Source organism: Miscanthus floridulus, chromosome 2 (genome assembly GCF_019320115.1).
Source record: "Miscanthus floridulus cultivar M001 chromosome 2, ASM1932011v1, whole genome shotgun sequence".
NCBI classification, from domain to species: domain Eukaryota; kingdom Viridiplantae; phylum Streptophyta; class Magnoliopsida; order Poales; family Poaceae; genus Miscanthus; species Miscanthus floridulus.
Window position 1 is genome coordinate 14,945,135 of NC_089581.1, and position 14,909 is coordinate 14,960,043.

General features: G+C 41.7%; 1 pseudogene; it reads right to left on the bottom strand.

The window, feature by feature from the left end:
- Positions 1-6,734: 6,734 nt before the first annotated feature.
- On the bottom strand, positions 6,735-14,642 carry LOC136517813 (mitogen-activated protein kinase kinase kinase 5-like; annotated as a pseudogene).
- Between the last annotated feature and the right edge of the window lie 267 nt (positions 14,643-14,909).

Here is a 14,909-nt window from a genome sequence, read left to right on the forward strand (position 1 = left end):
GTAAAATTATGATACATTTACAATGAATGATGATGAGCTTGTTTGTGATATGTATTCTCGTTTGAATCTAATTATCAATGAGCTCCACTCAATAGGACTAACAAAGCTAGATGATGCGGACATCATGAGGAAGATCATCTCTGTGTTACCACAAAAGAAATATGTAAGCATCATCACCATCCTTCACAACATGGAGGACTTGAGCAAAGACATTGTCAAGTGGGTTAGTGAATACTATGGACCCAAATTCTCCTTCCCATGTTAAGTAACTAGATTATATTTACTTCAATTGGTATTAGATTTAACTTTCTTATAAATTGGTATTTTTAAGCATCTAGTTACTCTTCATGCCTATGTTTGCATTTGCACGCTTACATCTTTTTTCATGCATACACTAGGTATATCATATGGTAGGCTTGCTCGGTTTCATTCTTAACCATTGGAGCAAACCTACATGGTTTAAAATTGTTTAGGAGCACGGCACATAGCTTGTCTTTCGATTATTCATCTAATATATGCCAAAGTCCAAATTATAGATAATCTCTCCCAAATATCGCCTTCGAAAATAACTCATGTTTATGTGATGTCATCTTTCAAGTGGTATTTTTTACTCTAAAATCAAATGTGTATAATTCCTACAAGTAGTCCATGCTTGTATGCATAAATTTAGGGGGAGGTTACTCTACAAGTTGGATGCTTTGAGACTAACACCTTTTCAAACTTATCATGTGTGTAGTAGTCTCATTGCAAGGAAAATGAAGTCCCCGGAGTTAAGCATCATACTTCAAATATCAACCACCTATTGCAAGTGGTAGAAATCAAATTGGTTTCCACATGTGGTATTTCTAAACCAATATCATCATATTGATTTTATTTTGATATTTATATGTTTTCTCCATGCATTATATAGATTAAATTCTCTTGTGCAATAATTTGCCAATTATACATATGTTTTCTCTTCTACCATATGTATGCATATATTTAGGGAGAGCTTAATCTATATAATGTGAGAGTCAAATTTTATGATTTATTTCACTCTATACACAAAGGATCACAAAGTTTGACCATCCCTTGTGCTACTAATATCTTTATTTTCGGTGTTTGATTCCAAAGGGGAAGAATTTAGAGGACCAAAAGCAAATATTAATTTATGGGACCAAAGCTAGATCATTTACAAGTGGTAATGGTCTACAAGTGGTGTCTACAAGTGGTAATGGTCCGAGAAAGGGAGGATAGTGGATTATGGATTAGCCTAAATAATGGGGAGAATTTATATGGGGAGAATTTATAAGAAGCAAGGCTTAAATCCATAATACCATATGGGGACATGTAAAGTGTTTCCCCCATTTTTGTACTGATATATGTTGTCCGGTATATTATCCTTGTAAATTTGAAACAGATTTCCTCTCACCAGATTGGTGTTGTAATAAGTTCTAGTCTATGCCCTGTTTGATACAGCTTATCTGGGAAGTGCTTCTCAGAGAAACTGCACAAATAGAGTAAAAGCGACGATCAAAATAAGTTGGTCTGATCCATCTTCTACTTTTGAGTACAAATGAGAGCTGTGGAAATAAGCGTGGACAGAATAAGCTGCTGAAAAGCGTAACGTTTGGCTGTTGATTTCAGCTTATTTTAACCATAAATAGCTTATAAGTTGTACCAAACAGGTCCTATGAAGACTGTAATACAATGTATCAAATTCATTAATTCAAAAGAGTTTCCCGTGACCATGTGCAATAACTTCGGTGCGCAACCCCATCGTGGCAGCTCGCTGAAGATGAACACAACCGCCAGGTTTAAGGTTAGGGTTGGAGCTCCTGGGGGTGCTAACTTTGTGCTAGTATTAGATTTATTTTAAAAGCTTAATACTCCCTCTGTTCCTAAATAACATTTTTAAGTTTAACCGAACTTATATAAAAAAAAAGCACCAATATTTATGACGTTAAACAAGCACAATATAAAAATATGCTTTATGGTGTATTTAATTATACTAGTTTGGTGTTATAAATATAAATTCACTTAAACATTAAAAGTTTGATTTAAGACGTCTCTATAAGTTAATTTATTTAGGGACGGAGAAGTAATAATTAGCTAACTAAGAGTTCGTAACTAATAAGTTTGGCCAGCTTTTCTAGACAAAAAACCGTTTGGTCTACTGAAAGCAAATGTTAGGCTGGGGTACCAACAGCCATACAAAGTTCTGGGCTCCAGGGCTCCCGTACATCAGAAGAAACTACCACTCTCCTCCAGAAACCCACTCCACTGTCAAGATAAACTGAAAGAAACAGGAAGCTAAGACCAGCAAAAGACACTAGAAAGAAAGAAAACTCTTGTTATCTTCACCATCCTTCAAGCCTTCTTAAAGATGTTGCAACGCCTTCTCCAGCTGCGCTCCATCCTCCGTCTTGGTTAAGATTTTCCAATGCTGAAGAAAACCAAGAATTTTATAAGCTACTTGTTTTGTGTTAGAAACTAGCACATTTGAAAAAACTCAGTCATTTCTAGTCTTCCAGAGACCCCAACACACTCCAGCTAACAGGTAAATCGTCCACCTATTCTGGTTGAGCCTCGCTGTGCTTAAATGTTGTTCAACTAAAGAATCCAAGGAGCTTGGAGACTTGTTCCAGCCAAGACTATCCCGAATCCAGCTCCACATCAACATTGCAACAGGACACCGAATGAATATATGATCTCTGGTTTCTGTTTTCCCACACAGTTTGCACAGAATTGATCCATCCTAATTTCTTCTTTTTCAGCTGTTTCGCCGTTTGGACCTGGTCATGCCACAGCATCCGCAAGAAAGCCTGTATTTTTAGCGGAATTTTGGTTTTCCAGATATCGCACATTCTTTTTTTTTTATCATATATCGCACATTCTTGAGTCTTACCGTATGTGACCGGAAGGTTCCGGGTTCGAGTCACGGTCTCCTCGCATTGCATAGGCGAGGATAAGGCTTACCACTAACACCCTTCCCCAGACCCCGCACAGAGCGGGAGCTCTCTGCACTAGGTACGCCCTTTATATATAGCACATTCTTGGGTCTATCACTCTATCACCCCACCACGTTTTTGGAAGTAAAACGTCCAGACACTGTTAGTTTCCAGGTTACTTTGTCAGTTTGTCGTCTGCCAGTCAACTAGGCATATTTGGATCCACCACATCTTACTGTTACGGCTAATTAATCTAAACATGCCCTTAGTTGCTTAGTTGCTCAAACATTACTTTGCATTGCAGCACAGCATGGTATTTTTGCTACTTTTCATAAAGTAATGATTAGAGCCATCTCTATCAGCCTCTGGGCCAGAACTACAGATTTCGTCATGATTCATGGATGCTTGCCACTTCTTCCCATTAATCATCCAATACCAGTTGAAATAAAACATGCGTAACCAATTAGCCTATACCTTTCAAAGAAACTAGGATACTCCACACGTTGAAGCTGTAGCGGGACTCCCTTAAAATAAAGTTGTTGCATGTGAAGAGATTGAAAGCGAAATGGAATATGGCGTTTAGTGGAAAATGCCATGAATAACTTGCATATTGAGATTGAAACTAGTAGAGAATGATGTAGCATTTACCATTTAGTAGATGGAGTAGAATCATAGATGACTCTATATTGGGAACGAGAGAATTCCTTATTTGACACTGGGAAAATGAGTTGTTTCTTTTTTTACCCTGAAATTTTCTTCGTTCCTTATTTGACACTCACTTGAACTTTCTTCCCTAATATGACACTACCGTCCGATCCGTTAGCTTCTTCCGTCAGAGAGCCTGGGACACGCTGTCAGATATTTTGATTAGGTCAAAATTGGCCTCCGTCGACTCTCCCGTGCGTGCGGTTCCCAGTCCTCTCTCCCGTGCGTCTGTCCCAGGCTCGATCCGGCGGCGAGTAGCGAGATTCCTGGCGGTGGTCGGCCGTCGGCGGCGAGATGGAAGGAGATCCGGCGGGGGAGGATGTGGATCCGGCCGGCGGCTCCCTCGGGCGGGGCTTGGCGGCGGCGGCGAGGTCCCCCGGGCGGCGCGCGCAGGCGGCTACGGCGAGCCCCCCCCCCGGCGGGTTGCGCAGGCAGCGCCGGCCGCGAGCTCCCCTCGACGGGTTGTGCAGGCGGCTGCGGCAAGCCCCCCCCCCCCCCCACAGCGGCGCGCGCAGGCAGCGGCGGCGAGCCCCCCCCCCCCCCCCCCCCCGGCGGGTTGCGTAGGCAGCGGCGGCCACGAGCTCCCCTGGCCTAGTTGCAGATGCGGCGGCGAGCCCCCCTGGTGGTACTGTCTTTTGCACAAATTCTTCTATATGTTGTCAGTTAGCTTGCTGATTCGAAGAGTGGAATGCATTATATCACTGGATAGAATCTTTGCTTCTACCACAGAGTTTCTTTTTGAAACATAGAGTTTATGTCTCTATACTGCCATTATCATGTGTAAAGCAGGTACACATTTGCTCAACTGCCTTTAATTATCTTGCTTTGCAAATTCATTTGCTCTGATTCAGCTATTGTCACTTTGGTTGCCTGTGCAACTCGTGTCATCTACATTCCTCTGTTGTTTTGTTGGTTCATTATTTATATTCTTTTGATAAAAAAATAAACATATTTCCGGCCAATTGATGGATGGATTATTCAATTGGTCCAATGGTAATATATCCTCACGGGCTTTAGTAAAATATTGTCCTGTTTATCTCCCATGACCATGAGATACCCTAGTGATGCCTGCTTTTAGATATCTGAAAGTCTGAGAACGTTGCTCGCCAGGCAAGGTGACCTTTTTTCTTAAAAGAAGGGTTATGTCTCTTATTTTTTGCAACCAAGGATCTCTAAGACGTCGACACGTAATTTGCCTTTTATTTTTTGCAACTAAAACATACAGATATTTTCACCACTCTGGCTTGCTGATCTGATCTGTAGAATGTATTCTTGTATTTGAATCTTTGATTCTACCCTTGAGTTTCTTTTGAAACGCAGAGTGTTTGTCTGAATACAGTCATTTTCTTGTGTTAAGTCCCATTTGCTCAAAATGGCCTTCATTCTAGTGCTTTGCAAACTCACTCACTAGTGATTTAGCTATTGTCACACAAGTGCTTGGTTGCCCCGTGCAACTCATGTCATCTACATTCTTGTGTCTAAAATATTGTTCTGCTTATCTATCATGAGAGAAACGCTAGTGATGACTGCTTTTAGAACTCTGAAGTCTGAGAACACATATATATTGTTGCCACTCTGGCTTGCTGAACACAGAATTTATGTCTGAAGTATGTACCTATTTGCACGCTGCTATTCATTCTTGTGTTTTCCACACTAGTAATGAGTGCTTTTAGAAATCTGAAAGTCTGAGAATGGTGCTAGCCAGGCAAGGTGGTCTTTCTTAAAATAAAAAAGGTGTCCCATTAGAGGATGACCCTCCAATGGTAGTTGGCTCAACATATCCTAGCATGGTAGAGTTTAAGATTGTATTATCTCAGAATGCAATCAAACGTGAATTTGAGTATAACACAGAGAAGAGTGCACCATCTAGGTTTTCTAACTCAATAAGTGAAGGTTGAGCGTAACACTTTGTTGTCTCTTGTTCAAATCTAATTCTGCCGTACACAGGTCAATATCAGATTCAAATGAACCTGCGCCTACTGCTGCTCCAGTCAAGGCAAAGAGCAAAAAGAAAAAGGAGCCTACTAAAAAGAAAACCACCATTCCTATGCTGCCACTTGACAGCCCTGCAATGGGCACAAGAAGCAAAAAGGTCGATCCTGCTAGCCATGCAATGAGCACAAGAAGCAAAAGGAGGTTCAGGCTGTGATCCTCATGTATCTGTGAATTTGGACTCCGCTTTGTGTGTGAACTTGCATGTATCCGTGAACCTTTGTGTGTGAACTTGCATGTGAATTTGGACTCCTGTGAACTTGCATGTATATGTGAACCGTTTTGTGTTTGAAGTTAATGTGGTGCTGGTCTGTGAACTTGCTATATCATGTGTCATCATCATACTGCGTAAATGTTGAAAAAATAGTTGTTAGAAATCATAAAGCATGCAGCTACATGCCGGATTGCTGGTCCTGAGATCGATCGAGTTTGTGTTGCTGCAACTGCAAGCAGGTATGGAATGAAAAAAGGGAAAAGGCCCGGCCGGCCCCAAAAGCTACTTTCCCCACAGGCCAGAGGTCACAGGACACGATCTACCATCCTATCGGTCAAACTGGTTAGCTCAACAAAAACATGTTGACAAAAAAAAAGAGAGCAGCCAGCGGCCAGATACGCTGCATGCATGCGTCCGTGCCTCTGCATGCGCCCAGCGCCCGCTGCATGCATGCACCAGCACCAGGGGCAAAAAGGTCTTTTTAAACACCACTTAACGCTGTTAGCTGATAGAGTTGACTGCGGTGTCATATTATGGATGAAAGTTTAAGTGAGTGTCAAATAAGGAACGAAGAAAATTTCAGGGTCAAGAAAGAAACGGCTCATTTTCCCAATGTCAAATAAGGAATCCTCTCTATTAGAATTGAGTGGGATTTGTTATTATAAGATATATAGATATAGATAGATGATATAAAATCAATGGTACCAGCACGCTGAGCTGTTATGTTCGATGAACAAAAATGTTTCAACGTCTGTTACGTGGTGCAGACAACAGAGGATGGTCAAGATTATATCCCCGGGGACTATGTGCATAAAACAAATTCTTTCACTAACTGTAAAAAATAAACTCCCTACAAAAAAATGAAAACACGCACGAATGAAACCATTCTCTGACAATGAAACGGTTAGTCTGCCACGAGGAAGTTTAAATCATACATGGATCTGCGATCTCAATCCCCTATTGCTTATTGACGTGCATTATTACTTGGCCCCAAAAAAAATCAATAATGATTACATCAAGTATGATCATTACACAACATCAACAACAACACGCTACAACTACAACCCTAATGTCCTATTTGTCGGCACAATCAGGACCATTAGTTTTACCTACAGCTACACCCTAATAAATGTTACATGGGAAATGCAATCATTTCCCCAGAAATCAAACAGTACAACAGACTTCACAAGGCTCCCTCATTTAGCAGCATTTCCCTGTGATCACACCGTGGTGATCTCTTTACATGGAAAATATTTTTACAAGACCCAGAAAATTGTCAGCTATGACTGGCAGTACAAGGGTCAGATGTTAGGGATGGATACTCACACTGTTTATATGTGGCTTTTGGCCCAGATGTTGTGATAGGTGGCATGCTGTTATTCAATGCAAAATCAAATTTATTGCTTCCTTCCCATTAGGCTTTGGCAAAGGACTAGGCTGATGGTATGCGACTGAAAAATGCATACTGTTCGGTATATGTGCTGCAGAGCCAGAACTGGAGGCCGAACTCAAAGGTGGAGGTGACAAGCTATTGGTTCCCAAGTTGGGTAGGGGTGTCATCAACCGATAAGCCAATGACCCTGACGACCGAGCACTGCTTGTTTCAATATCAGAATAAAGATAGCAGGGGTTAATACTTAAAAGTCTCAAATAACGTGAACCTTTCATCACCAGATTTACAGATCAGCAACAAAAAGAACTTGAACAGAGCAAGGCAACAGATGTATTCACCTATTTGCATGTCTCCCTCTCATACATGAATCACTTTTCCAGGGTACTTTATCTCTTGCACCGCTACGCACAGTATCCTGACACCAACAAGCTAATTATACACATGCATAAAGCTTTAAGTTGAAACTTTGGATATCGCTTGCCATGTGAGGAGGAGAAAGAGAGAAAGCTTACTGGAGATTTAATTCCCGAAAATGAATGTGGAGCACTATGCGGGCTGTAGTGGTTTGAAGTTTGGATAAATGGGTGTTCAAGCAACTTGCTTGCTGTTGGTCGCTCAGTAGGGTTTCTCTTGAAGCAGCATCTCAAAAAATCCTTCCCTTCAGGGGACAGATTATCCGGAATTGGTGGGTCCGTGCGCAACACCTTAAACATTGCAGCAGGCTGTAGCACCACAAAATATAGTTAATGGTTAGAATCCAAAGAAAAAAATAAAAAAAGTAGGACAGCCGCATATGCACAAATCCCCACACCAACACACATCCCCTCAGCTGAAAAAAATTAAGTATCCAAAGACAACATTTTTTTTTCACTCCACTGATCACATACCACACCAAATGGAAACATTACTTATCTCATATGACTATATTAGACAGGTGATCACGCATGCACAAATCAAGATGAGATTATTTGTTTCTTATTCACAACTTGATTAGGCCAAGGTGCTATGTAAGACATGTTATCATCATTTGTCAAATGATCCTAAGGCAAAGAAAGATGTGCAACTCTGATTACATAAATCTAACCCAAATCACAGGGAAGCCTCCACAAACAACTTACCCCTTCAAGACCACTCCAAGGTGGCTTTCCTGTAAACATCTCAATGATTGTGCAACCAAGGCTCCAAATATCAACAGCAAGATCATAACCTGCACTTTTATCAAGTGTAGCCCGAACAACCTGCAACATAAAAATGTGCTAGTGTGACTGGCTGACTGCGCCATGCTAAGACCTCTAATATTACAAGAAGGCATCACAGTATCTAATGTGGAACCCAGGAAAACAGATGTCAAGCTCCGCATATCATCACATAAATATATCCTACCTTGGCAACAATGAATGGTGATTTTGAGAGGAAATTGGTTCTTTGGCTCAAAGAAAATTAATAGCACTAAGATACAAGTTCCATTAAATACAACCATCTGGTTTAAGCATCAAGAACATCTGTGTAATCACATTTAATTATGCAGATGTCTTATGTCTAAAGAGTAAAAAAAATGATTGTAACATCTGTAGGGCCAGAAGCAGTGCATTTGAGCGCTTCTGCTGGCTGCTATGTCAAAGTCAGAGCTGCTGTGGCCCCCCATGTAATCAAGAGTGCATGGAGGCAGAGGACGAGAAACTCCTCCAGGGACATAAGATGTTTTCCATGGTTAATAGTTAAGCAATCAAAGTCAACTCGAACAATTCCATTAATCAGACTTTGACATAAAAAAAGGGGGGGGGGGGGGGGGGGGGGGGGGGGGGGGAGGGGGCTCTTCAGTCGGGTCAACAGCTGGCAGCAGTTGGAATGGTTAGCTAATTTTGTATAAGTTTGATGAAGCTGGAATGATTCCTAGCCTATTCCTCCAGTAGAAAATGAGATAATCAAGCCATAAACTTGGAGCTGCAATGCAAGCGGATGGCAGCTACAACTAACTGCTTACAATTCATGATAGTACTAGTACTGATTACATCTGACACTTAACTACCAGGAGGGTGGATGGCTATCTGGTCTAGGGAGTTTTGGGGGTGTGAGTGGGTTTTTGTACTTGGGTTGGACCTCTGTTCTTGTCGGCCTATTGTGCCTTTTTTTCTCTATCTTAATGAAATGACACACAGCTCCCCTGCATGATTCGAGAAAAAGGAGGGTGAACGGCTCCAGTTCAAACTAGCTCAGAAGAATCTGAAGCATGAAGGTTTATCCTGGCCCCAACCTTGCAAGATGGAGGAGCAGGAGCATGGCCCAAAACTGCATTTCAGGCTTTCACTGATATATGGATGAACTGGATTCTAGAATGCTAAGAGTAAGTTTTGAATAATTTTGTTTCCCTCATCTGGAACCACAATGCATTGAACTTAAAGCATATAACAAAAGAAGGCACAATATGCCTTTGGATTTTCTTTATTCCAATTCACAGCAGACAGTAGAAGGGGATGCAGCCCTATGATGCACAGCTGGGGCTCATGGCCTCAGGGGCCTTTTCTGGGGCCCGTCTCCATGCCTTATGGTGGTCTTCTTTATTTTAGCATGTCATCTTTGTACCCAATGTTCTAGATGATGGGTTGGCTTTGGTTGTGTAGCGTCTGCATGTTTTTGTACATTTTGTTAGTTGTTACTATTTGTTTTTAATGAAATGAGTGCAGCTCCTGCATTGATTGAGGAAAAGGCATTGGACTCTCTAAAAGGAGGTCCTTGTCCACTACAAGATTAACAAGTTCTTTTTTGGGGCAACAAGGCATTGGAGTCTCTAAAAAAAGGAGGTCCTTGTCCACTGCTAGATTAACATGTTCTTTTTTGGCAACACTTCATATTCTGAATAATGCATACAAAAGTGATTAGGCATTTACATCACATTGGGATAATCAGCCTCATCACAGTCAAAGAGAAGAAAATGGTGAAATTAACATGAAGAATAGCTAGTTCGCACCTCAGGAGCCATCCAGTATGGTGTGCCCTTCAATGAAAGATTAGGAGCTGCAGTACTCAACTGGAAATGGAAGAAAATGTGCAATAAAGATCAACTACAAAGGAAACGATGAGGATTACCAACAATATATGTCAACAAGACAAAAATGAATGCTATATTGATCTGCAGCACTCGGTTACAGTTTTTAAAATAGAGGCATCCACGTACAATTATATGAATTAGGTAGAATTGTTGGGTTGAACTATAGACCATTCATAGTTTCATACTATAGATCACAGTTTTTAATGTAGAAGCATCTATGTACAAATGTATAAATACATGGTAGACTTTTTGTATAAAGTATCTTTGGTGTTATCAGGTAGGATCTCAAATTCAACAAATTGATCACTATAGTTTGATCATGTTCAAACATATCGAATTTGATTCAAGAAACATGACCCCAAACCTAAGCACCTAAATCATACATCAAATACTCATGCTCAACAGCATATGGTACATACTCCCTCCGTCCCAAAAAGAATGTAAATCTCGTTTCCCGAGGAGTCAAAGATTCTTAATTTTGACCAAATACATAAAAAAGTATTGATGTTTTGATGCGTAATAAGTATTATACATCTAATTGGAGATCTAAATGTAGATAATATCTTCTACAACTTAGTCAAACTTAAGATTCTTTGACTCCTCGTGAAGCGAGATTTACATTCTTTTTGGGACGGAGGGAGTAGTATTGTTATCCTTGAATACAGTAGTGATAAGCTTAATGGCCTGTGGTTGACAAGCCAAATCCAGGAGTACTGACTATTGGTTAATTGTGTGTGATATTGAATAGCAGAAAACTAGGCAAATTTTGGACTCACATGCTTTGCCATTCCGAAGTCGGCCAATTTCACTACACCATGAATATCAACCAACAAATTTGCCCCTTTGATATCCCTGCAAGAGCAGAACTATATTTACAATTTTACATACACCTGTACATTTTTCAGCATAATGCAAGAACTTGGAAAATGGAAAAAAAAAAATCAGCAAAAGCATAGTCCAAAAGAAGACAGGATGGTGTACTACCTACATGGAAATAAAATAATGTAACGAGCTATTATTTTTTAGTTTAAAATTTAAATTTAAATAATAGGCAAGTTAAGATATTATTGGTTTAGAATTTTCAAAACAAGGAAATAGTTACCTATGCATAATCTTTTGGCTATGTAAGAAAGCAAGACCCTTGAGAATATGACGTGTGAAGTTACGAATGACTGATTCTGTCAGTGATCTGCAATGTTGATGAACATACTTATGGATTGAACCAGGATGAACATACTCCAGGTATATGTAGAATCTATCTTCGATCTGCAAGAGTTGAATAAACAATCATTACAAAGCACTGGATACTGGCACGTAAATACTAAAGGTACATAATGTGACAAAGGAGAACTTACAGTTTCACTGCCATAGTACTGCACAATATTTTCATGCTTAAATTGACTAAGAAACTTAATTTCCTGAAAGAAATGTGAGAACAAATCAATAAAAGTAGGTGCATACTTGCATAATCTTTATGCAGAAGAAGATAGTACTGATCCACAATGAATTTAACATTGTTCAGTCAGTTCTGAAGTTGGTCTGCACTTGAGAAGCATATAGTATGTAAGAACAATGCAAATCAAAAACAGCATACAGAAAATGTTACTTAACCATGAAGATCTGAAAGCAAATTTTGGTGGGGAACAATCATATAGATCAATTGTAGTGATACCTATTACTGCAGAATAAACAGAAATGAAATAAAACCAAACCTGTTCCAATTGCTTCAGAGACTCGGCTGATTTAGCATCGTCTGGAATTATATTGACCTCTTTCATGGCACAAAGAGCTCCAGTGTGCCTTTATGTACGTGAATGAGAATAAAATTCAGAATCTAAAATGAAGCAATAATCATGATGCTAAAAAGATGTGTTGATGTACCTATTGGTGGCCTCATACACGCATCCAAATGTGCCACTACCTAAGAGTTTTCCTTTCTGCCATTGACCAGCCACTGAAGGCATCTCAGCTTTTGGAACTAACTGGTGGCTAACATTTGTCTGCTTTGGGCTTACAGAAGCAGGAGGAAGCGGTAATGGGTGAAAACTGGCACTTCCATTGCCATCAGGACGAGAAACATGGTTCTCCGGGAACAACTTCGGATGCATTGGTGATGGAGGTGCACTTGGGTTTCTTGATCTTAAAACCGGACTTCTCAGTGGACTAGAGAGAGGAGAACGCTCCTGACCACCCTGCAAACTTGTCAGGTGAATCAAAAGGAGGTGAAGATCCCATTGCATCAGAAGACCAGGGAGACCGTGCTGACCATACATTGGTATCTTGGATAGAGATTGCAGCAGATGAGAAGTCTACGTTACTCAGTCTTCGAGGACTTTGTACAGGGCTTGAAAACCCACTGCTTGGAGCACTTTTAGCAGGAATGTTCAATCTGAAGTTCAAAGTTTCAGCACAGTTCTTATCCTGAAACTTCTCTTTAAAAGCCTTTCTCCGCTGACAACAGGTAGTCCCATTTAACCGAAAGTCGTTGTGCTCATGAGCCTTTGGTAGAGTTTGAGCCACCACTCTGGTATAATAGGCATATCACAAATGAACATCATGATCACCAATCAGAATTGATGTGCTTCAAGGGAACACAAAACATATTCCAAAAATGAAAATAGTCAGAGCAATGAGTAATGCAGAGCTCATATATTCAAGAAAAAACATTAAGTGATAGATATCTTCACTGTTTCTTGTACAGTTTTTAACGGCAATACTTAACTAGATTATTTCAACAGTAGCTTAAACATGTTGGGTATTTTTGGTTCAGCTTAGAAGCTTCATAGCAGTCCAATTCAACCAAGGTGAAATTATAGTACAGCACTGAAACAAACTAGGCCACTTATTTATTAAAACACCACACCCTAGCTAACTTATTTTCATCATGTAAATATCTAATCAATTCACTAATCACTAAGAGTTAAAAAAAATCATCATGTGGAAATTTTAAGGAATATTATATGTACAAATCAATAATGAAAGCATCACGTGCAAAAATCATGACAACTCAATATACATAACAGATAAAATTTTATGACTGCGCCATCCTAATATGACCTGATGTCATGATCTACCAATAAAACCCTTAGCTAGTAACACCCTACAACTAACTCAAGTTACTAAATCACAATTCAACTCGTGTATATGTATATCTGAAAGCTCCAATCCCTGAACCATGGTATCCATCTCTTCAAAATCACCATACTCTGCAGCAAAATCAACATACTCTGCAGCAAAGGATACATCTCTGAACCATAGGCACCACAAACTGTTGCCCTCTACCCTCCTAAGGGCCCGTTCGTTTAGGCTGATTTTCAGCCGGAACGCTTCTGGTGATGGTTGACGGGTATAAAATACAGCTGTCTTCCGGCCCGGATTGGTTCCAGCGCTCCGTTCCGCTTGAAACGAACGGGCCCTAAGTGTTTAACACCTCAATGATGACACAATACGAGTGAACGGTGTTATCCTTTTTGAAATGTGAATATTGCTAGTAAATAGTAATCATAACCCGACTCTGCAATCCTCAAGCTGTGAGGGTGACATCCTTGCAGACAATATAATCTACTTGAATAATAACGGCAATAAAACATAACATTCACAAGTACAGTACGAATCAATCACCTCCGTGCGAGTAACGGCGTCATCCTTTCGCTCCCAGTCTCTAAAACCCCGGGAGCGTCCGCTGCAGGCCCGTTCCACTCCCCGTCGAGCGTCTTTGGCGCCGGTGACGGAAGCGGCCTCCAGGGCCCGCGGCACGGCGATTCCCCCTCGCCTGGAAGGGGCAGCGGACGCGGCAGCAGCACGGGGGTCGACGAGGATCTCACCGGCGCCACCTCCATGTTACTCGGAGACCTAGAGATCGGCGTGGAGCTCACGGTCGCAAGCGCAAACCCCGCCGCCGCGTCCCTCCTCGCCGGAGAGTCCACGCCGAGCGCGGAGACCCCGACCGCGAGGTCATCGACGACATAGCGCATCCGCCGCGCTCTGATCAGCCGCGGCTGCGGTTTCGCTGCTGCCCCCGCTGCCATCGCGGCGGGAGCTAGCGCCGCTGCCCCAACCGACGATGAGACGGGGGGTGGCGGCGCGGGCGGGGGAAGCGGGCGTGGATGCTGAGGATGAGGAGGCGGAGCGGGAAGGGGAGGAGGAGCGCTTCCACCAGCGCATCGGGACGAGGGCTTATGGGTAGAAGAGCGAAACCCTAGTGATCATGAAGTGGCGGAGATGGCGTCGCGGAAGGAGGGGATCGCTGGGAGGGGAGACGACGACCTCCCCCGCGCCATTTGGGCTTTTTTTAGTTTCTCACTGGGGTCTCGGGAGTCGGGGTTGGTTGGTTGTTTTTCTGGGAGAGCAGCTCCGTCTGGTGGCTATCGGCGGCCACGCGGCTTTGGGGGAAAGAAGTCCAGCGAGTCAATGCCCCTCCGATGCACACACATCACGTAGTGTGCACTGGCTTCCTTCCCGTTTCCTTTTCTCTACGCAGCTTTTTCCTTTTTGTGGGCTCCCATATATATATATAGGCTTTGATAAATCTAGGAGGAATTTGTGAGAGAAAAACGCTATTTCGGATAAAAAAAGAAGCAGATCAAACTGGATTTAAAGGCACACGAACGGAGCCATAAAGAAAAC